The 27,938-nt window shown below is 39.5% G+C and overlaps 1 protein-coding gene across 1 annotated transcript in view; it reads left to right on the forward strand.

The window, feature by feature from the left end:
• CPA6 (carboxypeptidase A6) overlaps positions 1-27,938 on the forward strand; it is a 143,168-nt gene that overhangs the window by 15,853 nt on the left and 99,377 nt on the right. Inside the window, exon 1 of the mRNA XM_080380390.1 lies at positions 1-27,938. This exon is cut by the window's left edge and continues 15,853 nt beyond it; it is cut by the window's right edge and continues 7,411 nt beyond it. The gene's annotated coding sequence lies outside the window, so the exon portion shown is untranslated.

The raw sequence follows: 27,938 nt of genomic DNA on the forward strand, positions 1-27,938 counted from the left end.
CACCAACACCCCCCGGCCATTTACCAGCTAACTGGCAAACAGCACTTTTGATAATGCAATTATTTTTATATTTATTGAAAGATTAAAATATGACTCCCTTGTGTGCCAAAAACACCTGGAAAAAAGCGGAAGTTCAGAGATTCTAATGTGGCACCAGAGAATGACAAAAGAGTAACTCTGAAGCAGAAACAGTTGTCGTGATCACCAACAAAGTTCACAAAACTAAAAATATATGAGAACTATGAAAAATGTTCATGAGGAACATTTGAGTAAATCACAGAACAAGATGAGTCATTTAGCGAAACGCAACTGAAGGAACAAGAGCTCATTGATATGCCACTGGAAAATATGTCTTAAATGTAGTCAATCCAAAGCCAATACTGTAATATTGTCGTAGCAACTGTAATTAGGGCAGAATAACATTTAAGAGCATCTTGAGTACTAAACACAAGCGGAGTGGTGATGCTGCCTCTCTCTGGTCATTAGCTATGTATCAGATGCAGTTTGATCACATTTTTCATAGCTTCCAGACTGATTTACACTGTGTAGGGACTTAACCCAAAACATTTTATATATCAATCTTTACAGCTCTTCAAAATGTATTTTAACATTATTTGATTTCCCAGTAGAGGAACAGACACATACAGTGTATTTATAGATCATCCAGCACTGTCTAGTCTGGGAAATGAACCATCTATTTAAAAAATGTATTTGTTTTGGTTATATTTCCAAACTGATGACTAAAATATTTAAAATACCTAAATAACAAATAAACATTTTTTGACATTTTCTCACAAAAAGCAACCTCTCTGAGTTGTGAATGAACACAATTTGATAACACCAAGAGCTGAAGAGCAAGTAAGAATAGACATGCAGATAAGAAATGAAAAATGCCCAAATATCATTTGCCATATTCTTCCATATTCACTAGAGAGTATGGATTTTTATTTGTGATCTTGAATTAAGTCCACACCTTTCATGACAGATAACAGCCAAATTTTCAACGTAAATGCAAAATAAAAGCATGAGCTCACATCTTCTTCTCTCATTTATTTTCTTTTAAAATAGATAAGCCATAGAGTCCTTCTTAAGCATGGAAATGCACAGAAGCCACAATGTTGACAGGTCTGTCAGCTTTTACAGGTGTACTGGGTCTGGCTGGGATGGAGTTAATCTTTATCACAGCAGCCTGTATGATGCTGTGTTGTAGACTGGTGACCAAAACAGTGTTGATAACAAATGGATGATTTAGCTATTGTTGAGCAGTGCTTGCACAACATCAAGACTTTCTCTGTTCCTCACACTGCCCACCAGCAAGCAGACTGGGGATTGGCAAGGGGCTGGGAGGGGACACAGCTGGGATGACTGACCCAACCTGAGCAAAGAGATATTCCTTACCATATAATGTCATGTTCAGCAATAAAACTGAGGGGAAGTTTTTTCCGAAGTAGCTGGGGACTGGCCAGGCATCGGTCTGTGTGATGAGTGACTGCTTTTCTGCTTTTGTATCACTTGTTTGCTTTTTTTTTTACCCCTTCACCTACTAAACTGTCTTTATCTCAACACGTAAGTCTTATCACCTTTGCCATTCTGACTTTCTCTCCCGTCTCACTGCAGCAGAAAGTAAGCAAGTGACTGGCAAGGGGCAGAGGAGAGAGCAGGGAGCATGGTAAGGGTTTGCCTGCCAGCTGGGATCAATCCACCACAAGATTCACAATATCTCGTTTCACTTGTTTTTTATTGTCCAGTGTATCCACTGATGGAAAAAATCCAAATTGTACTTATATAGTTCAAGGCTATTCTTAAGTTTAAAAAAACCCAGAGAATTAGTCAAATACTAAGTTTTTCATCAAGGAATGAACTTTTTCATAGACTCGCAGAATCATAGAATGGTTTGCGTTGGAAAGGACCTTAAAGATCACCTAGTTCCACCCCCCCTGCCATGGGCAGGGACACCTTCCACTACACCACATTGCTCAAAGCCCCATCCAGCCTGGCCTTGAACACCTCCAGGGATGGGGCATCCACAGCTTCTCTGGGCAACATGTTCCAGTGTCTCACTGCCCTCACAGGTGGTGGAATTTCTTCCTAATATCTAATCTAAATTTACCCTCTTTCAGTTTAAAGCCATTACCCCCTTGCCCTATCACTACAGGCCCTACTATAAAGTCTGTCCCCATCTTTCTTATAAGCCCTCTTTATATATGGGTTTTTCTATGGTTTTAAACTGCCCTGTTTTGCCTTGTATTCAGAGAACAACTGGAGCTTGATGCTCTGACTTTGGGCATCCATACAGTTTTATCTCTACCTCAAACAGTAGCACCACTGATTTTAAAAAGTACTTCTCACATCAATAAAGTTAAGTAGATACATTAGTAACAGAACAAGAGATATGCTCAAAACAATTTACAGTAAGATACTTTTTCTGACTGCATAACTCAGCCAGCTAATTGTGCTCCTATGCAAAGCAAAGACACACTGCGAATTCTGAAACCATGCAAAAACATTTTAATAATGTTTTCTAGTACAGAATCTCAAGGAAAAAAAAAAAACGAGATAATATTTCTTTTGTGAAAAGTCTAAAAAGATTGGGAGTAGAGGGCAGGCACGTATTGGATTCTCTATCACTAATAAAGGAGAAAATTATACCATTCTCCAGTAGTTTTGACTACCCTATATCTTATTAGCATTTGATTTGTTGGGTTTGGGGGTACCTGCTTAAAATTTTAAATAAGAGAAAATAGCAGTGTAAGTCTTACAGATATATGCTTTCTAAAAGTAATCTTTTGGTAAAGTAACTCATCAAGGAAAAGACAGAGAAAACTCCAAGGAAGGAAAAAAAAAACAACAGTGAAAACAGGGAAGGCCAAACAATCTATGGAAAAACTCAGTTTTAATAATTGCAGGTGTTCACTATACTTAATATGTTTTAATCATCCTTTTCAACACGTACCTTTTAATTATTTCAAAGGCACCAAGGAAAGGGAAAGAATATGGCAGGTTAGTTCATTTTTGTATACTTTTAAGTTAGTCTCCTCACTCTAAAAATTGTTTACAAGAATAGTACAATTAACATTTCTTGGCAAAGGATGACATTCTACTGTCTGTTTGATCCTAAGTTTTTATCAGTTTTTTTTATTTGAACTGCATTTCTTAGTATTCTGAAATGAAGTCCTAGAAAATTATGAAACAATGCAGATTCATATCTGACCAAGCAGGCTGTTTTTCCATGTGCTGAATTGCTAGCCACTTACAGTAAAAGGAGAACTCAGGGGGTTTTGTGCTTTTGGGAAGGGATACCACTCAAGTAACAAATAACAAACTATTGTGCCTATCTATAAACACAGGGAACACAATGTATTCACCAAATTCTTTGCTAACCACATTAAGAACTTCTTTTTACCTTCACATCTTTATTATGAGGTAAGGATTCATTCATCCCATAACTGTCATTCATCTGTTACACCAAAAAAATAATCAGCTTATCTAATAAGACATAAAGCTCCAGCTGTGCACTACCAGCACTTGCAGACTCAGCTACTTTACAGCCACTTACAGCTACTTACATGCATCTGTAACCATATGATACTGTGTCACCTGTGGTCCTTATATACATTTATGACTTCAGTACTTCTTTCAATCCAACATCTCTTACCTCAAGTGAAAAGGGTTCAAATATACATCATAAACCACAAAAATAACAGGCAGAGTTTGATTCATCATGCAGTTTAAAAACACTATTCACTTCTGGAGCCAGCAACAGAAATATACATTCCTGATGCCCAGAGAGGCACACACAGTTACCTGTATAGCTGAAAAGACAGCTCCATCCAGGAAATAAAAATCACCCTTTCACACACATTTGCTGTGGGAATGATTGGTGTTATAAAGCTGAAGGGAAGGACCTTCCTCCTCGAGAAAACAATACAAAACAAAACAAAACTTCTGTGTACCATTTAGTAAAAGGGTCTCAGAAGTAAAAATCATCACTTACATTATACCTAGAAGTAAATGGACTTAAGAATTCATTGCTGTAATTGAGGTTTTACGGTTTTAGCTAGAAGTGCTGTTTGTTTCTCCACAGAACAAGACAGCTGAAAAAAAGCTCAGTGTGCCTAAACAAAACAGATTATTTACTTTTTCCAGCCATGTCAGCTAGTCTAACCAAATATACGCTCGTTGCCTTCAGTCATTGCTTCACGATAGCCTTGATAGTCATGGATGCAACAGATATTAAGAGTATGGCATCATGAGGCTATGGTCTCATTCATCTCCTGTCCTTGCTCTTGACTCCACAAACTTAGGATCTGCCTTGGTTTCTCCTAGTTATTTTTCTGTTCATTTGTCTTGCTCAATGTATCTCTTCCACATACGGATACCATGATAAAAACAACACTGCCACGTCAACACATTCACCCCCAGATACTAAATTTCTTTACTCACTTCAAATAGGAATGACTCAGAAAAAAATCTTTTTCTTCTGGAACATGTTCCATCTGTTCTACTTGTGCTGCCAGTAATGATTAGGAGAATTATTTCTATCAACAGTCTGTACAGTCTGTAGTTTAAACTACATCTATCAAACAATACAATATCTTACTTTCACTTCTATTTTTATCTGATTTTCATCTATTAACTTATTTCTCCTTTAATGATAAAAATGTCGCTTACTTCATGTCACATGCATAGCTATTGAGGAAAAGGAAAAAGAAGTGAGTGTCATACATAATTTACAATTTCTTTTGATTAACCATATTCTGTTGGCAGAACTGCTCATCTTTCATGTAAAAAGCTTGGAAGCATTGGGTAGTTCTACTGGACTGACACCATATAAAAGCTTCTGATCAATTATTCACACACAGATTAAAGTGAATTAAAACTGTAATCTTGGAACATCAGAAAAATATAAAATGACCAAGATTTATTAATATGAAAATCTTCCAAGAAGTTGTAAAAGTGAAATTCTCAGCTACAAGCCTACTGTTATCTTTTTGGTCCAAAAGTCAAAGGCAAATTTACTTTCTTTTTTTAATATGTTCATTCATTCTTTCACAATTTCTATTAATTCTGCCAAAGACTTGAGAGAATCTTATTATTAAAGGAGACCATTTCAAGGGAAAAAGTGCAGAAATAGTTCACAGGATCGGTTTAGTTTTAAGCTCACCTCAAGCCCTATGCAGTCCACTCATGACTAACAAAGGCAGTCTGGAGCTGAACAGTTCCTTCTCATGATGTCTAGAAGCTGTAACATTTACCTCCTCAGTTCTGTCACCAACAGGGAAAAAAAGAAAAAAAAAAAAACCTAGCATCATGAAGCAACATTATTCTGTAATAAGAGCTCCAAAGAGCTGTCAGAGTCCAGTCATGCCTGTGTCAATAAGTTTTGGCACTCATTTCATTAAGGCTGAGGATATAATTCAGAAAATCTAGATAATGTACAGCCAGCCTCTCACCTGACACCTCCTTTTGCACCGAGTTGCTGGTCAGTTATGATCCCAGTAAGAAAGGCACTCAGACTCTGGTAAGGCATCATTTAGAATTCTATTTTTTAGAGATAACACTATGAGAGAAAAGTAAATGTAATTTACATCCCTTTAGATGCTCTGAGTAGTGTAGCATCGAATGAGCCTCTGATCACATGTAGCCAGCACATCATGCAGACCACATCCATAGACTTTTGGTCATTTGTGCTATTACTGGATTTTATTGCAAGAAAGGAATAATAATTTCTACTGTCAAACAGAAAGGATGTTCGCATGAAATCTCGCTGTACTTTTAGATAAAGGCAAGGCCATGCAGGTGGTGTCGTTGCAGGTACCTGGTGGGAGCTGCCTGCAGGCTCTTCTTTCACAATGAGCTGGCTGAGTCTATCTCCAAGCCAAGGGACTCAAGCAGCACAGCACCAGCCTGAAGGCAAAGCTGGCTGTGCAGCCCAGCCCAGCCCCATCCTGGGCCTGATCAGGTTGACTGTTTTGTGGATCACAAACTCCGCAATGTACAATGGTCTTCTGGTCAGGATCACTACACACATCCTTCAGTCTGTTTCCCCTAGAACGTTTGTGTGACTGATGCTGTATTTTTTTATAGAGGAACAATATAATTCTGAAAGGCATTTAAATTTCTCCCCCGAAGTTCAACACAACCATCTGAAGGCTCCCTCTCTCCCAGCCACTGTCCTGCTACAAAGGGAGCACAGGGCAGCTCATGGAGCTCTGTGCTCCAAAATTCTGCTTCCACCACCCCTTCTCCTTTCTTGTAACTGTGTACCATTAAATACATCATGCAGAAATTAGCATTGGGTCAACTCATTTGCACAAACACACAACTAATTTTCTTCCCAATCTACTTGTTCAGTTGCACTCAGCACTTAGGCTTTCCTGTGGCTTTTTACCTTTATTTAGCCTTTCCATTCACTCCTTTCTCAAACAGAACACGCTCCTTATTTCTATCAGTCAGTTCTACTTATTCACCTCTTTCTGCTCATCCCAGCTATGCAGAAATGGGGGTTTGCATGCATGCACATTTCACCTGCTCACAGCCCCTCTCTCTGAACATCCATCATTCTTCACTTCTGTATGCAAAACAAAATACAGAGAGGGACTACAACATTGTATGAATGTGTGTGTATATATCTACACACACATTTTCCATGTGTGCTTTGGTGTATATTTATCCACAAGCACGCACACATAATACACATGCACTTGACTGGGTCCTGGAGTAGAAGAGGATACAAGCAAGCTCAGTAGGACACAATACCACATCCTCACAGGGAGTGAACCGAACAGAGTTGTTTCTCCACCTGCAAGCTGTGATATGTAGGATCTTTATCACTGCTGCTCTCAGGGCTGAGCAGAGCTCAAATCCAAGGGTAAATTAAACCATCTAACTGCATACTCAAAGTCTGAAAATAAGGAAAGCTGAAGCCCTGCACCTAGAAATCCCTGTACCTGACCCCCAGGGAGAACGAATTTTATGTCCTGCCTGTACAAGTCACTTTTTTCTGTACTAATATTCAAATTGTGGTGCAGCAGAAGTAGCCATAGAGAATAAGTGCTGCTTACCTCTATGCAGAGCACATAAAAACAACCAGGGCCACATTGCAGCTTGCTCTACACTGACACTTAATGCAGTCATCGTGCCTATCGTGGCATTTGCAGATAGGAGACCAGCACCCAGATTAAACTGGCCATTGCACGCCTCAGTCAGTGCATGGACAGAAGTTTTCAGGAAAGCTAAGGTTAGAAAATTCTTGTAGGTATCTATAGAAACACACCTGTTCTCACTGAAGGCAAACCTCAATCCTAATGTGTGACAAATGAGGTATGGCATCTTCTACCACAGGAAAGAAAAGTAAGCGGCACACAAAAATACCTGGTATGTCTGTGAAATGCTTAAAAGAGCACTTGCCTTTTTGGCTTAAATCTTTTTTTTTTTTTCAGTTTCATTAGTTCATTGACTAAGTAATATTCAGAAAGTCAGCTTCTATTAGGGAAGACAAATTTCACTCCATTAATGCTCAGAATTAAAATAATTCAGTCACAAAGGTATGCTGAATTTTTATCATACATCAGGTGCCTCCTTTTCATCATCACCACCACACTGCAAAGCAAATGTACTATTGTCACAAGCATGGGTGATTTAATCACTAAATAATGAAATGCTGCAATCAGAAACATAGCATGCCAAGCCTCTGGGTCTAAATGAGAAACTCGAATCAGTTTTAAACAGTTTAGTTGTTCCAGTTACTGCAACAATATTTGAATTCATATTTTTTTAATAGAAGGAGACAATCTGACAGTGTCAAAAATGCCACTGTCTAAGTACAAAACTATACATACTGTAGGCACTTCTCTGTTGCCTAATTCTATTTCAACTCTTCAAGCAGCTGTTTCGTTTGTTGTGATCATTCATTATCACTAATTTTCATAGGTTTTATTTCCCTATATTTGGGTTTTTTCCATTATGGCCACAGAACCTTTAGTATCACTATTATTTTCTAAATCCATCTAGCTTTGTCTTTTCAATAAATATACAGAACTCGTAGTTGCGAAAACAGGAACCAAGTATAACAACAGGTTCCAGCGTCAGAAGACAAAGTTCACCTAAAATTACACTGAATATAATAATTCTTGCGGACTTGGCTCACGGTGGTACTTTTTAATACCAGAAGTGAGCGATGCTGGGGACCAGCCTCCTTAATTCTGGTAGTTTGGGTGCTGTTTGAAGCAAGCTGCGGTGACACGCTCCTGCCGGGACTCTTGCTGTGCACTGCCCTCTCGTGGATTGGTGTCAAAGGAACCCGAAAAGAACCCTAACACACCAAGAATATACATACACCTGTCCTGGGTTGCTCTCCCAAGCCCTGCGAAGACTCTGCGTGCTTGAATTTGGCCACAGACGTCCACAGGAGTTCATACATATATATATATATATATATGTATATATGTATATATAAGCATTTCAAGAACTGTTCTCTAATTAGGCAGGGATAAATATATTAACACTTTGCACTGCGTGTACTTCAAATTGCAGCTCTTCATGTCTTCAGGGAATACCTATTCATAGGAGTTTACATCAAAATATCTCTTAGATTGGAACTTGATAATTTCAGCTACAAAGCTTTCTCTTTGTATCCATTATAATTGAAAAACACTTTAAAAAATGAAGGCCTTAAGCTACTTCAGAATCAGGCCAAGTATTTTAAAACGAAACCAAAGTCTACAGAGGTTTTTAATAGGCATTTATAAGTAACAGAAAGTATTCAGAACTCATGTAAATTTATTATATAATCTTTTTAGGCCAAGGCTGGTAAAACATCCACATTTTGACTACCAGAAGGAACATTTTATACAAGCTGCAAAAAAAAGAATAATTTCAATGCAACTGACACATTGAGCAAGACAGATCTGCAAATATCCTAAAAAAAGATCCTTTGAGAATCAACACTGTTGTTCACTCCTTGTGATAATATGAGTTACTCTACATTTCAGTCTTCTCCTGAAATTCACAAATTCCTGGCTGTTTTTGTTTTTTTAAAATCATACAGGGTAGGTGTGGTGATGTGCTTCCCCTACCCCCAGCATCCTGACCTAACAATGAATGACTGTATTCAGCACAAAGTGGAGTCGGGAGTTTGATTTGAGCAGCGTGTCTATCTGGCAAAACAGGTAACAGATGCAGGCTAAAAAGCAAACCAACTGAGTGACACCCAGGTGGGGTGAGATGGGGGCCTCACAGCCCTGTGTTGCTTCAGTGAAGGCCAGGAAGGCTCCCTGCACATCTGTAACCATAAATCTGTAGGATTTGTACTGAATTTGTACATAAATTTGTAGGATTTGTACTGAATCCTCCTCACTCCACACTGAAGCATCGGGCCCAACTGACCTTCCAAAATTGACACCTTATTAAGGGCCAATCAGCACACAATAATTGATGCAGTCCATCTTGCCACGAGTATAACATCTGGCATTTTAGAATCTTTTTTTTTTTTTTTCCAAGGATGAGAACTCTATGGGACAGGTCAACAGGCCTGGACCTCTCTCCTCCCCAAGCAGGGATGCCTCTTTGGTAAGATTGCACCTCTATGTCAGATGTTACCCAGGACAATATTACAAACAAAAGTGCTGTACTCTTAACTCAAGTTAAATTTTTGCAGTAAGCGTATTTATCAATGGCAATTCTGAACTTGTTATATCTGTCACCTTAATAAAAAAATTGTTTTTTCAACTTTGCAAAACTGTTTCAGTAAAAGTCCTTAACTGCACTCTGACAGGGAAAGATTAACTCTGATGAGTGACTGTACATATAATCCTTTAGGTTTAAACCTGCTGACCAAGCCTGAGACTGGGACTGGATCTAGCCACAGCTAGACTCCTCTCTGAGGAGGATTTTAGAAAGCAAGGGGATCCTCTCCAAACCTTGTGACTCAACGGGAGGGCTGTGTCCCCTGCCCCCAGCCACTCATCAGACTCATAACGCGACACTACGTTATTAACTTCTCTCTGAATTTGGGGGTTAGTAATTGGCTGTTGGGTTTTTTTTAAGACATAATCAGATGTACTCAAAGGCGTGCCACAGGAAGGGTGCTTCAGTCTGTAAAGTGTATGGCTAAAAGCCTGTGGCAGTAACTGCATTCAGCCCAGTCCAAAAAAACCCCCACGTTCCCTTCCACCTCCTTCCCCAATTGATTTGCAACTAATTTTGAGAGTCATAAGGAAAAAGATCAGAAGCTCTTAATTATTATGGTTAACTACTGTATGACGAAAAAAGCCCTGCCACTGATCAAGGAACATAATACATAGATTGTTTCCACCATATTTTAAATCAAGACATCAGAACAGGGTAAATTATTCTTTAGTTCACCCCTATCAAAAAAGTCTACATCCCACAATGCTCACACAACAAGCAGATGGACATTTGACAGGAAAATCATATCCTGATAGTCTAGGACTTTAATCCATGTAGTTAACTCTGTTATCACTCAAATCAAGGGATCTTGGCTAACGACTTTGACAGGAAATAAAATCAAGCCTGTGTTGGAGATGAACCATTACATCGCATGACTACCTCCAGACATGATGAGGGATAACACAGTTTGGAGTTCAATGCTATAGTGAGACTGAAGATTCAGTCCACAGTCTGAATTCATTGCCACCATCCAGGGGCAGATCAAGGGTATAGACTGCCCCATGCCAGCAGCACATCCTACAGTTCTGGGAAAGGTTCCACCAGAGACTTTCTGCTACACAGCTGTGCCTGTGCTCATTTCTTCTGACTCTCAGGAACCAGAATATGCAGTACTATTCAATTGCTTCATTCAGGATATAGCTTCTGTGGCACTGCCCATTTTTAAATACACATCAGGGAACAAACAGACAGGATGAAAAATTTGCATGTCTGTGCAATATAATCCTTTATGGAGCAAACTGCCAGATTTTAGTATATCTGCTTTACAAAAATGCCTTTATACCCTTTATCAGCATCAAAAACTGAGGCTATCTTTCAGAATCAGCTAGAAGAAAACAGCTATAGATTTTAGAATGGTTAGAAGGGGAATGCACTTCAGGGAATTTCAAATTCTGTTGAAGTCTATTTGAGCTTTCAATTCTTTTATCTGGGCCAACCAGAAATGCTATAGAATGAGTGCAGGAAAGGTTTCCCTCCCTGGTCATCCAATCAAACTGAGTAGGTCAGCTTTAGAAAAGAAAGTGTTCTTCTGTTTCCCTTTGAGATTCATTCTCATGCACTGATATGATATTCTGGTTTGCACCTATTCTCTACTTTTCTATTAGCACAAGAGGTCCCAGGCTCAAGAATACTGCTGGTTTTGTTTGATCTCTCTTGCAGTAGTAAAATGAGAGCAAAAGCAGGATTCAGCAGAAGAAAAGGGTCCATAAAGAGCTTTAGAGACTTGTGGATTCCACTGATTTCCATGGCAGTAGCAGAAAGTAAGATCAGTCTTATCCGATTTCCTTCTATGGTGCATTGTTTCTTTCTTATGGTAGATGGCACTAGCAGCACCTATTATCAGCTTTACCACTTTCCACCTAAAATTTAGTTCAGTTGTCTATCACTTTGTCAAGTACTAATAGTTCACCCTCAGAATTTGTTTCCAGGCCAAACATCATGTCAGTTTGAAATCTGGGGAGGAAGGGCAAGAGAAGGAAAGGAACAGATTTCAATAAAAGTAATTCAGCTGGCTAGTCAGAATTGGCTGAAGATGGGTTTGCCTGTGTTAAAAAAAAAGTAATTTTGTTTTGTTAAAATTTCTAGCAATTGGTTCTCTGAAGTAGGGATGTGAATTCCAGGTGGGCAATAATGGGAAGTGGAGGAATGCCAGCCATTTTATCAAGAATGTGGCTTTTTCTTCCTTTTGAAAAATCCACACAAATTTGTGTAGGTTTTAAGTTCACAAAGAACTACAGTATGAAGAACCTGAGCAGAGGTTGAGATGCTAACTATATTTTCCCACCCAGTCCATCTACCCAAGCATCTATCCAAGCAAAAACATTTTTGGAACGGCAGCAGTTGGCTGCTGAGAGCTATGTTTGGTCAGTTGTATGCACAGAGGCCAAGATGCCTATTGCCTGTGTGTTTTCAGGAGCACACATCCTGGCATCATTTTCCATAGACAAGGAACACACACATGTACACACACACACACAGACAGCAGGACAGTACCTGGACATGCTCTCAGCAAGGGCTTTGAAGGAGCTATCCAAGTGTGGAGGGAAACCAGAGGCAAAGAGAAGTGCAAAACGAATATGAGATTACGGGGTGACCTCTCTGTGGGCAAGAGAAGAAACTTGAGTTCGGAGACCCAGAGTGGTCTGAAAGTGAGATTTAAACAAGCATAGATGCTAAATACAGAAGTACATACACAAATCTCAGGATATTCAGACAGCTGTCACTCAGCATTGGACAGATAGAAAAGACCAATTAGTCATCACAATGTTTGCTGCTTTAGTAGAGCACTGAACAAATAAGAGCCTTTTATTCCTGTTTTGATACATGGACAATGTCATTTTCATCCTTTCTCCGGTAGTATCCTGTTACTAACTAGCTAACACCTTCTTCGCAGTCAGGAAACTTTCCTCTGAAGGAAAGCAAGGATTGGTAAGATGCACCCACCTCAAGCTTGTAGGCAAACATCAGAGCATGGCGGTATCAAGAAGAAAACTAGTATCTGCCATACTGTTTGAGATGTGTAAGAGCTACATAGGACAACTTAGTAGCAAGTTTAACATAGCATGAAGGTCAGGTGTCATGGCTGAAAGCAGTAGCTCTTTTCATTTCAGTCACACAGGTGAAAAACTTCAACCTCTCTTTTCAGGTACATGCTACTTATCAATACTGCTCACACCACTTTTAAGAAAGTTCTGCTTGAAAGCTGCTTTTCAAGCACTGTAGTCACTAGTACTAGTGAACTAATACTTCATTTTTGACAAGGAAAACTAGGAACATCTTCAAAGGAGGTTGTATTAGTCACAGTAATCGTGTAAATCTAACACATTTTTTATTTCATTAAAAAAATGCATATCATATTATGTTCTTCTGGCATATAAAAATTAATGGGGCTCCCCTTTTAAAAAAGCTGTTAATCCTCTGTTGTAAACATGAGCAAGTGCTACATATTTGTCTGGCAATACTGCTCAGAGCAATGAGATTTGCAGCCTTGCAAGGAAATACTAAGGCACACTGAGGTGAAAATATGGCAGGGTAAAAATAACTACACAACTGCCAGTAAATCAACACCTATAAATAGTAATTTGAGAAGTGAAAGTATATTCAAAGGGGTATTTCACTTAAGTGATGGAATGGTGATCAGAATAGCATATGATATTCCCAGGAATTTTGAGAAAAGCAAGTTGTGACAAAAATCTTGAGAATGCTTTGCACAGATGAGAGCTGCAAGCAATTTGCAAAGTAACAACCAAAATGTGGAAAACAGTTACTAAGCTATTTTCTATGAAGAGAAACAAACAAGTCTTCGGAGAAATGAGGTCTATGGACTTAATGAGAATCTGCATTGCTGATCCTCTATTTCGTGTCATAGACAGCTCTGCTCTGCTCTCAAATGCTAACTGGAAAGCTATTCAGCAGCATTGTTAAATCAGCAAAGAAAAGGGTTCATACTGATGGCTTTTGAAAGTCCAGTAAACCACCTAAGAAAACAGCTGATGAGTTCACGGAATCACAGAATGGTCAAGGTTGCAAGTGACCTCTGGAGGTCATCAGGTCTAACCCCCTTGCTGAAGCAGGGCTACCTACAGCCGGTTGCCCAGGACCATGTCCAGGCGACTTTTGAGTACCCCAAGGATGGAGACCCACAATGTCCCTGGGCAATTTGTGTCAAGTGCTCAGTCACCCTCACAGGGAAAAAGTGTTTCCCAATGTTCAGAGAGACCTCCATTTCAGTTTGTGCCCATTGTCTCCGGTCCTGTCACTGGGGACCATTGAAAAGAGCCTGGCTACATCATCTTTGCATCCTCCCTTCAGGTTTTTGAATACGTTGATGAGATCCCCCTGAGCCTGCTCTTCGCCAGGCAGAACGGTCCCAGCTCTCTCAGCCTTTCCTTATGGGAGATGCTCCAGTCCCTTAAGCATCTTTGTGGCCCTTCACTGGACTCTGTCCAATATGTCCATGCCTCTTTTGTGCTGAGGAGCCCAGATCAGGAACCAGCACTCCAGGTGTGGCCTCACCAGTTCTGAAGAGAAAAGCAGGATCTTCTCCCTCCACCGGCTGGTGACCCTCCTCCTAATGCAGCCCAGGAAACCATGAGCCTTCTCTGCTGCAAGAGCATGTTGCTGGCTCATGGTCAACTTGGCATCCACCAGAACCTCAAGGGTTTTTTTTGCAGTTTATCTTTGGTTTCTCCCAGTAACACGTTTGCTATGCTCCCTCCCTGCCACCAGCTGCTTCACCTCTTTCTTCCTCTCTCTTTCAATTGAGAGGCTTCCAGGATTTCCACATGGTTTTCAGACAGAAGACAGGAAAATAACCTTAGGCTGTCTGAGGAGGCACCATTTTTGAAAGTTGTATTTTTAAAGAATAGAATATTTAGATGGCTTTAATTAACTTGAAGTTTAAGTTTTATACATTAAAATACAGTAGGAGAAATTCAAACGTGACTGAAGTCATAGTTCAGCAGCTGAAGATGTACGTGATTTCAATTGGGATGTTTAGTAGTGATAACGGTGGTAAAAACAGATGCTAGATTATTTAAATGCTGTTGTGTAACCATGTACACTTAAATTTTACACATTTTTCTGTTCTTTGTGTGCATCTAACATGAATCCTACTCAAAGGTACCATGTCAAAGTCACAGGTTTAGCTTCAGGCAGAGATTCCCAAGGGAGGAGAAAGCACAAAAACAGTAAGACAAGGTCCTGGCTCACTCCCCCTCGCTGATGCTAGGGCAGGGAAGCGCTGTGTGCTCCCCAACACAGGGGCTGCCCTGCTGGCCCCGTTGCCCTTCTCTCTTTTCCCACTCCCAGGGCCCAGGAAAAAAAGAGTGTGGGGCATAGAGACATGGTGCCAGTCCCAGGCCAACACCTCCACTATCTCTTGGCCCAGGAAAGCCCCATATATCTCTGACTGCTGCTACAGCTTTGTAGCCTGCTACAGATGAAGCAGCCTTCATCTTCAGCTTTGCCCAGCCACGTTATATGTTATTCCTCCAAACTTCATTCAGCCATGGTGGTCTGCACCCCACAAGGGGTGCATATCCACCTATCACAGAATCACAGAATGGTTGAGGTTGCTGAGTATAAGACAGTTAATACTGTGTGTTTGTTCCTAGTGTTGATATTTCACCTACAAGTCTTGGCAATATTGGGGGAAAAAAAGGCAAAGGAACAATGGAAAATTGTAACTTTTTAGTTCAGCTTTAGTTCAGTGATAGAAAAACATGTAATATCTAGTATTTATGTTCTTTCAACATTTGGAACAGGGTGCCCAAGCAGAATGTAGTGAGAGAGAAATTCAAATTAAAAACCAGCACAATATACATTTGCACATATTCTGTGAGGATTTAGATCCTATGCAACCAGAGACATCAGTGATTCAGACACAGTGTGAATTAAAGAGAGAATATTGCCCAAAACATCTAAGTTTTTCTTACAAGGAGCATTGCACTTTAGTACATACCCCAACTTAATATTGTGTACTCCAGGCACTTAAGTCTACAAGGTCAATGATTCAGATACACTGCCAAAAGTGTCCCTTGTGACAAGTCACCTTGCTCCCAAATGGTTATGAAACAAGAGCATAGATGCTCTGTCAGAAATCTGTTGGGGATTTTTTCTCTCTCTTTTGACTTGTTTAGTCGAGTTACAGCTACAGAAAAGTGTGTGAATGACAGCATGATGACTCTATTCCTTCATGAATCCACAAGAAGGTTCAGCTTGAGCAGAACCGACACCAGCCTCTCAATACTGTCTTACCCACAGCCATCAGCCCTGGCCTCCAGTGACCTCATATAAGTATGAAGCAGTGAGCTTCATATAAACCCAATTTAGGCAACGGTTTCTGAGGTGACCAAGGTTTGCAATGCTAGCAGCTCTGTTACTGTGGCCAACTGAATCAAGATTGCCAGCACATGTCACATAGTTCTCCCAACAGCAAATAGATGGTAATTATTGGTCATTATCTATCCAACATGGAATGTTATTAACTGATTTTTATGTCCATAATGACTTATTTGCATTGATACTACTATCGTTCTAAACACAGGTCAGGGAGCTACTCCTAGCAAGATGTTCAGGCCTTGATATTAGAAGATAAATTATTCCATAATGCAATAAAAATTCTGCAAACAACAGGAAGAAATCCAAAGGGATTGCCTAAAACCTAAAATTATCCTGTGAAGACTGTTGACTCTGATATTCCTCGTCATTCAGCAGTGAAAGAGAAGCTTTCTTGGGCACAGTTTAAAACAAGTCCCACTTCAGTCACCGTGCATCTCCCTCTAGAAGAGCCCTGGTGGAAGCCTAGGGTTATTAGTTTTATAAGGCTTAAGTTAATAGGATGTAAAAGGCCCTTTAAGAGGCACTTCGTACTGTAAGAACAGCAGGGGCTTTGTGGGATTTTTTTGGTTTTGTACATTATTTTTGGCTGCTCAAAAATGTTCCGTAATTCTGCAGATCCATAAAATTTTAATTCTCAGTGAATGACATTGTCAATTTCTTATAGGAGACATTACTTTTTATTGAATGTAGCCCAGGGTATGATGTCCCTGTGACCTCTGCAATTGTATTTCCCCAGGCCTACCTGACAACAACTGCCATTCCAGTCTGACACCCCGACACATCTGCAGGGAAATGCAACAAGAGTTAGCAAGCAAGATAACATCTATTTTAACATGATTACCATAGAAAATAAAATTTAGAAGATCTGATGTCTGGTTATGGGCACATAAGGTATATAACTAGGTAAACTTAAGTCTTGGCTGAGGAACAAAGGAAAGGAGAAAGGAAAAGCACTGCCTGCCTGCACTCACGAGTTCCGCAGTTATACTGCAGGCACTGTTGGGATCCCCTGTTGCAGAGACCCACACCCAGCTACCTTTGCTTTGTATCAACTTAGTGGTTTACACTGTTCCCTCTGTCACTTATTCACAATAAACATCCTAATAAGCTGCAAGAGCTTAGCCATTACAATATTTTGACTCAAACAGTATAACAGAATACTACCAATAGAACTAATATTCTTAGACTTCTTCATGATTATAACATGAAAATTCCCATATATTTTAAGAATAAATAATTTAGAAATTATCAGTTTGAGATGCATGTAAAGAAATTGTATGATCTATAAAAAGCTTATTAATAAAAAGCTTTACACTACTAAAGTGAAATGTGCTAATTAAACCTCTCAGTGGCTATTTCATAATTAGACATATATTAGTCATAGTGCTGTGGTTATGTTAAATGCCTAGGATAGATTCCCCAAGCCTTACAATATTTTTTTATATTATAATACTATATTTTTCTAGTGCAAGTGCTTATAGGTAAAAAAATTAAGCAGCTTATAGAAAACAAAACAGATATACTGATTTTGAAACACAAGTACCTCTGATACATAAGTGACAAACCTGGATGTAAATATTTATAATAATGTGGTTAAACATTGGTTCAAAGATAGTAGATCAGATCCTGATCCCACACATATTATCCACAGGAGTTGATCCACACAAGCCTGGATGGCATGCTAGCACATCCTGATGTTCCAAACCATGCACACACATCCTAAAGCACCCTAATTGCTTCCCATGGAGAAGCTTGATGTGATCAAAATAGCTCTGACTGCAAAGTAAGCAGTACAAGATGTGTATGTACACATCATATATTAGTCCTCCATGGAATATAAGAATTTTTAGATGTGGTCTGAGCTATTTTGTGATAATGGTAGAGGGTATTTACAGGAATGGTTACATTCAGGGGACTGTCTTAAAATATTTCACTGATGTTTAGAATTCCTCCTATATATATCAGTGTTAAGATGTACTACAGTTGTTGAGAAACTGGAATGATAGCCCATTATACGTTACAGAGTGAAAAACAAGTTTAACTGGTTCCTTACAAAGAGGCGATCTTGGCCTTCATATATAATTCAGGTTATAATTCACTGAAAACAGCCTAAAGGGGATTTTTCTGTTATTTTAATCAGCACAAGTTCATTCAGACAAAGCCTTCTTTCATATGAAATTAATAAGCCTATCTGGTAATATTCTATGCATTTCATCTAAACTTTCTAGACAATGAGCTAGCTACAGGGGAATGGAAATTTGTAATGCCATTGCAGCACTCTTCACAGTGGTACCACAATGTAAAAATGACAACTTTTCTTTATTTGGGTTCCTGCTTGTCCTATTCATGCAATAAGTAGATTCCTAAGATTTCTTATGTATTGATTGCTGAATTTTATCTTTCTGAGAAGCGTTCAGTAAGCGATAATATCTAGCTCTTTGTTAGCTTGTTCTCTTTGTCAGATCCTTTGAACTGATTAAACAACTTAGCAAACTGATTTCTCATCATATTCAAAGCTGAAACCTGCTCCATCACTTTCATCAAAGATAAGAGGTGCCAACACATTAGTGACCACTGAAAAATCTTTTCCATTCCAACCTGTCTCTGCTATTGCATTTCACATCTTCTTTGCAAATCCCTTAACTTCAGTGGTAGTGCTATTTCTTCTGAAAAAAATAATTATATTCTATTGATTATACAGACTAAACTGGTGCTAAGAAACACTGTGGTGTTTCATTGAGGCAAAACAGTTGTTTCAAACAACTGGTAGATCTTGTTCCAACATCACTGGTATTTCTTAAGTTAGAATTTCAAGGTCCACAGTTCCCATAGAAGTCCTACTCTGGTAACCCAAATATCCTGTTTAGAGCCTATGTAGTTATATTAGATGATGTTTCCCATAAAAAGATAAATCAAAAGCACAGAGATTAATGCAACCACTCTTTAGAAAAGCTTTTTAAGAAGCTAGCAAGAATTAATTTGACAGATATCCATGCGGTATAAAAGCAGAATGATGCTGCTCCCTCCTCAGCACATCATCTTAGCTTCCTACAGCAGTTGACAATGTGCTCCATTCCTACAGCAGTCTCCAATGCAATTTTGGCATTTTGTTTTCTTTGGTTTTGAGGGATTTTCTTTCCAGTGTCACAGGACTACTAAATACTGTTCAAGAAAAAATGGTTGCCAGGACTAGAGGTGATTGTTGTAATTCCAGAAAAACTTTTTTTTTGCCAACTCATTTCTCACCTGCTGAAATGTGAATGTAGCAAATAAATTGCATGTATACATATATAGAACTGAAACCAGTCTTCTGCTTAAAATTAACCACAGACTTAATTATACATAGGCTAAATTAGGTGCTAAGTACTTCATTTGCCATCATTCTCATTTAAGGGAAATGGATTTATCTGCAGGTGCTTGGAAATTAGCCAAAAGGCTTAGTGGTGCCTTGTCAAAAGCTCACTATGCCTTTTCCATGGAATTTATCCAAGAGACATATCCTGTTTCTGAATGCCAGGCACTATCTATAAAATTAATAGGTCACTATGAATTTTGGTTTAAGTAAATAAGTTGGGCAGAACATGCAAAAAGTACCAAAATTCAGTCTGCCTGCTGCTAGACCGAGGGAATGTACCAAGGAAGAGCTCATCCTACTTCTGTTTTCAGTGGACTTTGTGATTTTGAAGTTCATTTTGAACACACGTGTTTATCCATTTGCAGCTTAGTTCAAAGAATAGCTACGTGGCAAGTAGACAATAAAAAGCACTTAAAAGAGTTGCAGGCTAGAAATATCATCAGTGGTGTTTATGTTTTTCCTACAGTGCTTCTCCCAGTCTGTCTTTAGTCTTGAGAAAGGAGATGAACATGAAATACATTGTCCAACAGCAGCCTGGAAAAGACTGTGGCTTAGTCTAGACAGAAACTTCTTCCAATTTCCCTTTGCTAAAGGGGAAGCAATAACTGGTGAGTGATCTTTGTCTATTACATATCCCTTCCACCACAAGTGTTGGGAAGATCCGTGGCTCTATTAATTCTCTCATTGCCTTCCTACACAGCTTCCTTTGACACAAAAGCACATTGACATCTGCCTACTTATCACAAGAGTCTTACTGACTGGCATATGTGTTAAAATGTAGTCTTAATCTAGATATATATCAGTTTGTATGTATAAACCTGCAAAGTTCAAGGGAGATAAATTTTCAAGGGAAGTAAATTATATGGTATTTGCCAAATATCCAGTGTTAGAAGAGCTCGTCAGTGCAGTAATACTGTGTTTGTGGGAGTCTGTCAAAACTTCATGGGAGTCTGTCTCACCACTATGCCAGGCCACCTTGCAGCAAAATTAAAATATATTCCTCAGGTCAACGTTATGCCATGTTTTGACCTCAGACCCTTTGAGCTCAAATAACAGTGAAACACTGGCAGCAAATTTGAAAGGATTGTCAATCCAAAGCCTAGCAAGTACACAAGGAAGGAGGATCCTGGGCTATGCTAATAGCCATGTAGCCAGTAGATGGAGGGCAGTGATTATTCCCCTCTGTTTGGCACTTGTTAGACAGCATCTAGAATGCTGTGAACAGTTTTGGGACCCCAATACAGTAGAGACATCACTTAAACCACTGCACATCTGGTGAAGGGCCACCAAGATGCTTAGGGGCTGGAACATTCCTATGAGAAGAGGCTGAGAAACCTGGACCTTCAGCCTGGAGAAGAGACAGCTTTGGGAGAGACTGAATAATTCCCTGCCAGTACCTACAAGGAATTCATTGAAAAGGCAGAGCCAGGCTAATACAGCAGTGCATGGTGGGAACACAAGAAACAACAGGCACACTGAAGCAAGAGAAGTTCAGATGACATCTGAAGAAAAACTTTTTCACCATACTTGCAGTATTATCTGCACAACAGGTCCCAGACATGATCAATACCCATTGCACTAGCAACTGTTTCAACAAATATTCAAATAAAAAAGTTTGGGGGAGGAAAAGAGTGGAATACACTACCATTCATACATCACTTTCTTCATGCTGTTTCCCATTATGAAGCATTATGTGGAGCGCACACACACACACACACACACACAAGAAGTTAGTAGCTTCCCTGTGCAGACATTGATGGGTTTGGATGGAGCCTTCAGTTGAACAACAAACCTCTCCTCCCCAATAAAAAAGGAGAAAGGCAGCTGAATTGCCAGTAATCACTGACACATGAGATACTAAGATATGACATTTTAAAAGCAGTAAGTCCTAACCTGTATTTGCTAAGATCAAAGGGTAATTTGAGTAACCGTACTTTCTGATATACCTGTTTCTTGGGTGCACTGACAAATTCTTTTTTTTTTCAATCTCAGATATTCTCACTGTTTCCATTTATAATGGAAAGCAAGGTGTGTGCATACCTGCAAAAAACATATGCATTTAACAATGTGTAGAAATGCTATTACATTAAATTTTATTAGTATGAATTAATGACAGTGTATTACATTGTTATATTAAATGCTAATATAAACTGCAGCCAGCTAACTTTAAGAAAAGGTGATCTTCACCTCTGCTAATGATGAATCTTCTCTCAGCCTTAGGTAAGGATAAAAAGAAAAATCATCCTGTCCTACTTATTTTGTGTTTAATTTAGCACTCAGGTTGTCAGAGGCTATACTAAAAACAATTTGTTGCTTATTTCCTGCACTAAGTGATGCAGCCTCCAGAGGAATTTTGGACCACTATCTAGAATGTGGCAAAGTGACATGAGGAAAATTCAGATACGTTTTTTTTCAAGAGATATTTGCTGAACAAAAAGATTTTTTGATAAGAACAGGAAGAGGACTAAGATGCAATACATGGCCAAGAAGGCCAACAGCCCCCTGGCTTGTGTCAGAAACCGTGTGGCCAGCAGGACCAGGGCAGTGACCGTCCCCCTGCACTGGGCACTGGTGAGGCCGCCCCTCGAATGCCGTGTTCAGGTTTGGGCCCCTCACTGCAGGAGGGACATTGAGGGGCTGGAGCGTGTCCAGAGACGGGCAGCGAAGCTGGTGGAGGGGCTGGAGCACAAGGCTTATGAGGAGCGGCTGGGGGAGCTGGGGGTGTTTGGCCTGGAGAAAAGGAGGCTCAGGGGAGACCTTATCTACAACTATCTTAAAGGAGGTTGTAGCGAGGTGGCTGTTGGCCTCTTCTCCCAAGTAGCAAGCCACAGGACAAGAAGAAATGGCCTCAAGTTGTGTCAGGGGAGCTTTAGTTTGGACATGAGGAAAAATTTCTTCACCGAAAGGGTTGTCAGGCATTGGAACAGGCTGCCCAAGGAAGTGGTTGAGTCACCTGGAGTCCCTGGAGGTATTTAAAAGATGCATAGACATGGGGCTTAGGGACATGGTTTAGTGGTGGACTTGGCAGTGCTAGGTTAACTTGTTGGACTCGATGATCTTACGGGTCTTTTCCAATCTAAATTATTCTAGGATTCTACAGCTATGAAGGAATTAAGTAGGAGGGGAGAGGAAGGAAAGGAAGAAACTGCTGTGTTGAGGGAATGTAATCACCAAAGGGTGAGAGTTCAGGAGGCAACTGGAAAAGACAGCTAGGATAAAAGATAGAGGAACTGGAAAGGAATCTGCAAAGGAACTACTGCAAAGAGTAAAGAAGAAGAAAAAGAGGAAGATGTAGTCATACATAATTAGAAGAACTGGAAACTAATGGACAAGTGGAGTGAATTAATACACTGAGGGATGGGAAATAATAACAGGATTAACTTCACTCTGAAAGGAGCCTTGGTCTTACTGAAGTGCCTTAGGAAGGTCCTACCGGCCTCCCTTTCTTCACGGCAACCCAATCTTTCTGTGAGGGAGCCAGTATACTAGGAGCTGATACAGAAGCCTTCCAAAACCTTCACCTGGGCTGCTGCAACAACAGACTGCCTCAAGACACCACAAAATCAGTGAAGAAGTTAGCAAAGTATGTTTTACTGAGCACTGCTTAATATATTTTGTATTACCCCCAAAAACATACGTGAAAATATGCATGCTTACTTGATTGACCATACAGGGTTTCCTTAAATTATGTTATGCTCAGGTATGAATCTGCACCTTGTTTCAATGCCAAATGGACCCCAAAGACTGAAAGCAAGGTTTTAGTGCACACATCAGAATCAATAAATATAGAAAGGATCTTTTGTCATATATACCACTATATACTTACACACCTATTTTTTATCATGCTAAGGTACTAAACACTGACAAAAAAATAATTCCACGGTATTTTATAGTTTTTGTTACACACAGTCTGAAGTTGCAAGAGCATGTCAGCTGCAGGAGGTGAAAATGTGTTATTTCTGACACTAGATGGCAGGAGATTGAAGTGAATTATTTCCAGTGGGTCAGAGTAGCTTTCTTAATAAATCAGTTTAAGAAACAAATGTCTGCCATTTTATAACTCGGTTAATAAAATCAAAGTGAAAGATATTGTGAGGATTCTGAAATAAAGCAGAAAAGATTTTTACGTTTTCAAAGCTAAGCCATTTTTTAGAGAATGACTGTTCAAATACACACACAATCTCAGTAATTAGATGGCGTTCATCATGGGTTTAAAAAATGGTTGAACTTTTGGAATGGAGACTTTCAAACCCCAGTGAAGTTTTCCCAGACGTGATTAGAAGTTCAGGGTGTATCTCGAAAATAAGTTACATGTACGAAAAGTGTGAAACCTCAATCCTCACAGTCCATGTTTGTTAGAGAGATCAGATAAAAACCTAATGGGAGAGACAGGCTATTAAACACCAAGTTAAGGCTTTTTGTGTCTTCTACTAAAGTGCTACTTGGGACAGCTAAAGGAAATAAACTGGACTAGAGGAACTGTGGCTCTTGATAGGCACTTGAGATAGGTTCATACCCGCCCTTTGCTCCCTTCTAAAAGTTTATTCTTCATCGTCTCTGGCTTAAACCTTCATTAGTTTTGGACAGAAATCTTCAGTGTTATCAGTGCTAAGGGGCTTCTAAAAGTAATTCCTACAGTATCCCTTGTGATTTGTCACACAGCGTCATGTTGTCTGAGAGGGGTAGAGGTACTACGACAGCCTTTCTGTAAGCTGATTGATAGGTTCTCTGTGCTTCTGGGAGCCACTCACCCCTTACAGCAGCTCTTGCTTTAGCACCGGACTTGCACATAGGCAGTGCCTCCTCCAGCTCTTCAAGTCTATGAGGCTGATGTGCTGCAGGAAAGCTGGAAAATTAGAAGTATCAGGTATGCCTTATGGGTGGGGGTGCTTTTTTATGGGTTTATTTTTAAAATATAATAACTCTTGATAGGGATGGCTCTGTCGATTATCCGCATTTTCTAGAGGCGTTGCTGTCACTCGCAAGCAAACCTCAGGACAAGCAGGAGAGGTGCATGTCCACACATTTCACATGAAAGATTGTGAAGAAGGGAACATGGCATTTTTACTGAGAAGTTTTGGTGGTCAAAGTAAGTCAGCTGCTGGTCAACTGCCAAAAGAAGACCCTGAAGCTTTGCCTGCAACTACCTATCCCATGCCACAAGTGATCTTCACTAGCTAGAAAGGCAGAGTATGTCTCTACAGCTATATGGGGCTACTCTGCAAAAACAGCACAGTGAGTTGTGGTGATATATTGTCATTCTGATTCTTTGAACTCTGAATGTCATTGAAGGATGCAAGACTCCGAAAGACAGCTTCACTTTTGCATTCATTAACTGTTTTGTCAGTCTGTTTCCTTATCAGAAGGATGTTGTAGAGCAGTTACCAGCTACACCCGTCACAGAAGGCTGTAGTTAAGATAATACAAAGCCAGTAAGACTAGCTGGCACTTACTTTTCACTAAGTACCCTTTGAAAATGGTGAGTATCATTATATCTTTTTTCTAGACAGGGAAACTTAGGCTGAGGAAAACAAGGTAATTTGTGCAGGGTCATTAGCAGGCTAGCAGCAAAGTCCAGTCAAAAAGTTAAATCCCTCAGACTCTTGGCCCCAGATTCTAGCCACTGTCTCCCAACAGCATGGTAAACACACATCAATACATTATGGTTTCTTTTGTCATCTAGTAATTTTGCTTTCATATTGGTATTTCATATGTAGTGGGTAATTCAGATGCTAGTTATCCCCTGATAGTGGAAACTGCGCAAATCCCTGTCTCCTACTAAACCACCTCAGCTAATGGTCCCTTCCACATTTACTGTGGATCCTGTCAAACACAGGATACTTGTCTCAGATGTTATAAATCACCCATTTACAAATAGGAAAAGAAGATATACTGAATTTAAGCCACCTAAATGAGTCTCTGTAACTTATTGATCCTCTGATTATTGCCTCGCTGATTTTGGTTTGTAAGTAAATGCCTTCAGTAGTGATTTTACATTTACTTCCAAATCGGAAATGAAAATCCTAGATCAGGCTTAATATTTGTATTTATGGAGCCTTGCTTAGATGGCTCCCATTAATTAAAACTTCCTAATAACCACCACTTTTGGCGTTTATCTGTCAGCTAGCTCTTAAACCGTGAATTTTCATGTTATTGATATTGCCTAGAGCTAGTCTTCATTTATGCTAATCAGAACATTAGGCAATAGGAAATCATGTATTTTACTTCTCAAAAGTCTGAATATATTGCACGTATATGATAACCTATCAATCAACACAACTTCCAGAGGGATAGCTTATACTCAAGCATACTTGATTTAAGTCTTTCAGGGTATCTTTTTTCACAAACCACACTGACTAGCATTACTTCCACTCCAATCCTTAGATGTTTTTTCTAATTGCACCCTGTACAAACCACTCCTCTGTCTTCCCTAGGACTTGTGTCAGACCAAGAAGCTTATTCTTACCTAGATCAGCCACTTTGCCTTTGTAACATGTAACATGGAACTGTATTTAACATCTCCAGAAGCTTTTCAGAAAACAAATTATTTGAAATCATGACAGGCCAGGACACAGCTTCTCTGGCCATGTTGATTAATATTTTTTTTATCCCTCATTAGATATTGTTCATGTTCCCCTTTGACTACTGTTGAAATGACTTCCCGATTCTCTTGTGGTATAAGGATATAATGTTGTTTCTTGCTTCCCTCCAAATACAGAACAGATTTTCCTATTGAACACTTCTGCTATTTCTGCATTACTATTAACAATTTACCCATCAAGTGCTGGCTTTTTGCCACTGCTAGGATTTACACTGTACCCAATGTATTTAAACCCTTTTGTTCTTAGGCTTGCCAGTCATTGATTTCTTCCTGATGGTTTTAGATCCTCTTAGAATTCAGAATTTATGAAGTGTAGAATGGGTGTATCCACTGCTATATTATTTCTCTTTTTTCTTGTTGCATTTTGCTTTTATTTTAATTGCTGCACTTATTTCACTAATGAACCAGGATGGGCTTTTAGCCAGTGCTGTCCTGTTCCCTGGGAAATAAGAATCATTGAATTGTGTCCTCAGGCCATAAAATAACTTCTTCTCAAAGAACAGTCAATTCAATAGAGTTTTTATTTCCGTGTATTGGAGTAGCATTTAGGAAATAACGCATCTTTTTCATTTAGCCTTTAACAAGTTTCAACCAGTGCTCTTCCTGGGCTTTGTTAGTATGTTGATCCACAAGTATTCAAGAGGCCATAATTCCTTCTCAAGCAGTTTTCAAACAGGTAATGATGTATTTAATGTGAAAAACACTGCCATTATATGCTTCCTAGTCTCTCCATCCTCACTACATTGGTTAAAAGTAGTTTTTCTACAGTGGAGTAACTGGTCTTTTTGAGGCATTACAAAGGAAGACTGTATTACAGCTGTTCTACAAAGGGATGCCACCAATCATCTGTATTTCTGGCAGGTAACTGAGAATATTGACAGAATATGCAACTGCTTCTAAACCATGCAATTTCATTTTGAACACCAAAGATGCCTGGAATGGAAGGAAACACCATGGCACTTCTCTTGCTCTGGAGAGTAAGAATGCATTCCAGCAGTGGGATGGTACAACCTTCATATAGCTCTGTGGCATTTTCCTCTTAAGTATTGACCTTCCCAGCTGTTGGAGAAAACTCTAGATTATCAGTCTGAATCCTTGGATTTAATCCAGAAAGAACTGTCTCTGAGCTAAGAGATTTTCACTATGGAAACAGTTTCCATGGTGCATGGATAGTCTGATTCTGACTATCAGACATATCAACCAATTTGACAAAATTTGACCAAAGTACATAAAGAGTTATTTTCCATTTTCTTGGAAACAACAATATTCTCAGATGCCGTCACTTGTTTATCCCCAGTGATAACTGTGTCACAGGAAGCAAAATGGGATTCTGTCAAAATACTTCCATATCAATGAAGACGTTACTTGCATAGACTACTCCTGACAGTTCCTATGGATCTTCACAACTAAGCTTTCCACTAATGAGAGGGGAGCAAACTGAATCCATTCCCAGGTCAAAGGTCCTACAGCTCTTCTTACTTAGTGTCTTAGAATAAGGAGTTTTCACTCTATGCAGCCCAGGTATAAAAATGTTCAACACTCGTGTGGTATGTCCGATGCATGTTGTGGGCAGGAAAGCAGGACACAAGCTGGTCTAGGAAAAAACCCAAATTTTTAAAGTTTAGCAAGATAGTTGAATTGATAACTGAATAATTGAATTGATATTGAATCTGAATTGCATTTTTTCACCTGGAAAACATCTACTATATTTACTCAAGCTTCATGTATACCTGGGTTAAATGTTATCATTAAGGGTTATACCACTTCTACAGTCACACAGAAATTGAAGGATGGTATGTGACATACTAACAGTGTTGAGAAACAACAGAGAAAGGTATCACTTACAGAGATAACAAGTTGCCATCCAACTGACTATTCAGAGAAATGGAAGACGATTTAACAGGCTTCCAAGGGGTAAAAGGGATCTTCTACGCTGCCTGGCTGTTACTG

The sequence above is a fragment of the Falco punctatus genome (genome assembly GCF_963210335.1).
Source record: "Falco punctatus genome assembly, chromosome: 3".
In the NCBI taxonomy this organism is placed as follows: domain Eukaryota; kingdom Metazoa; phylum Chordata; class Aves; order Falconiformes; family Falconidae; genus Falco; species Falco punctatus.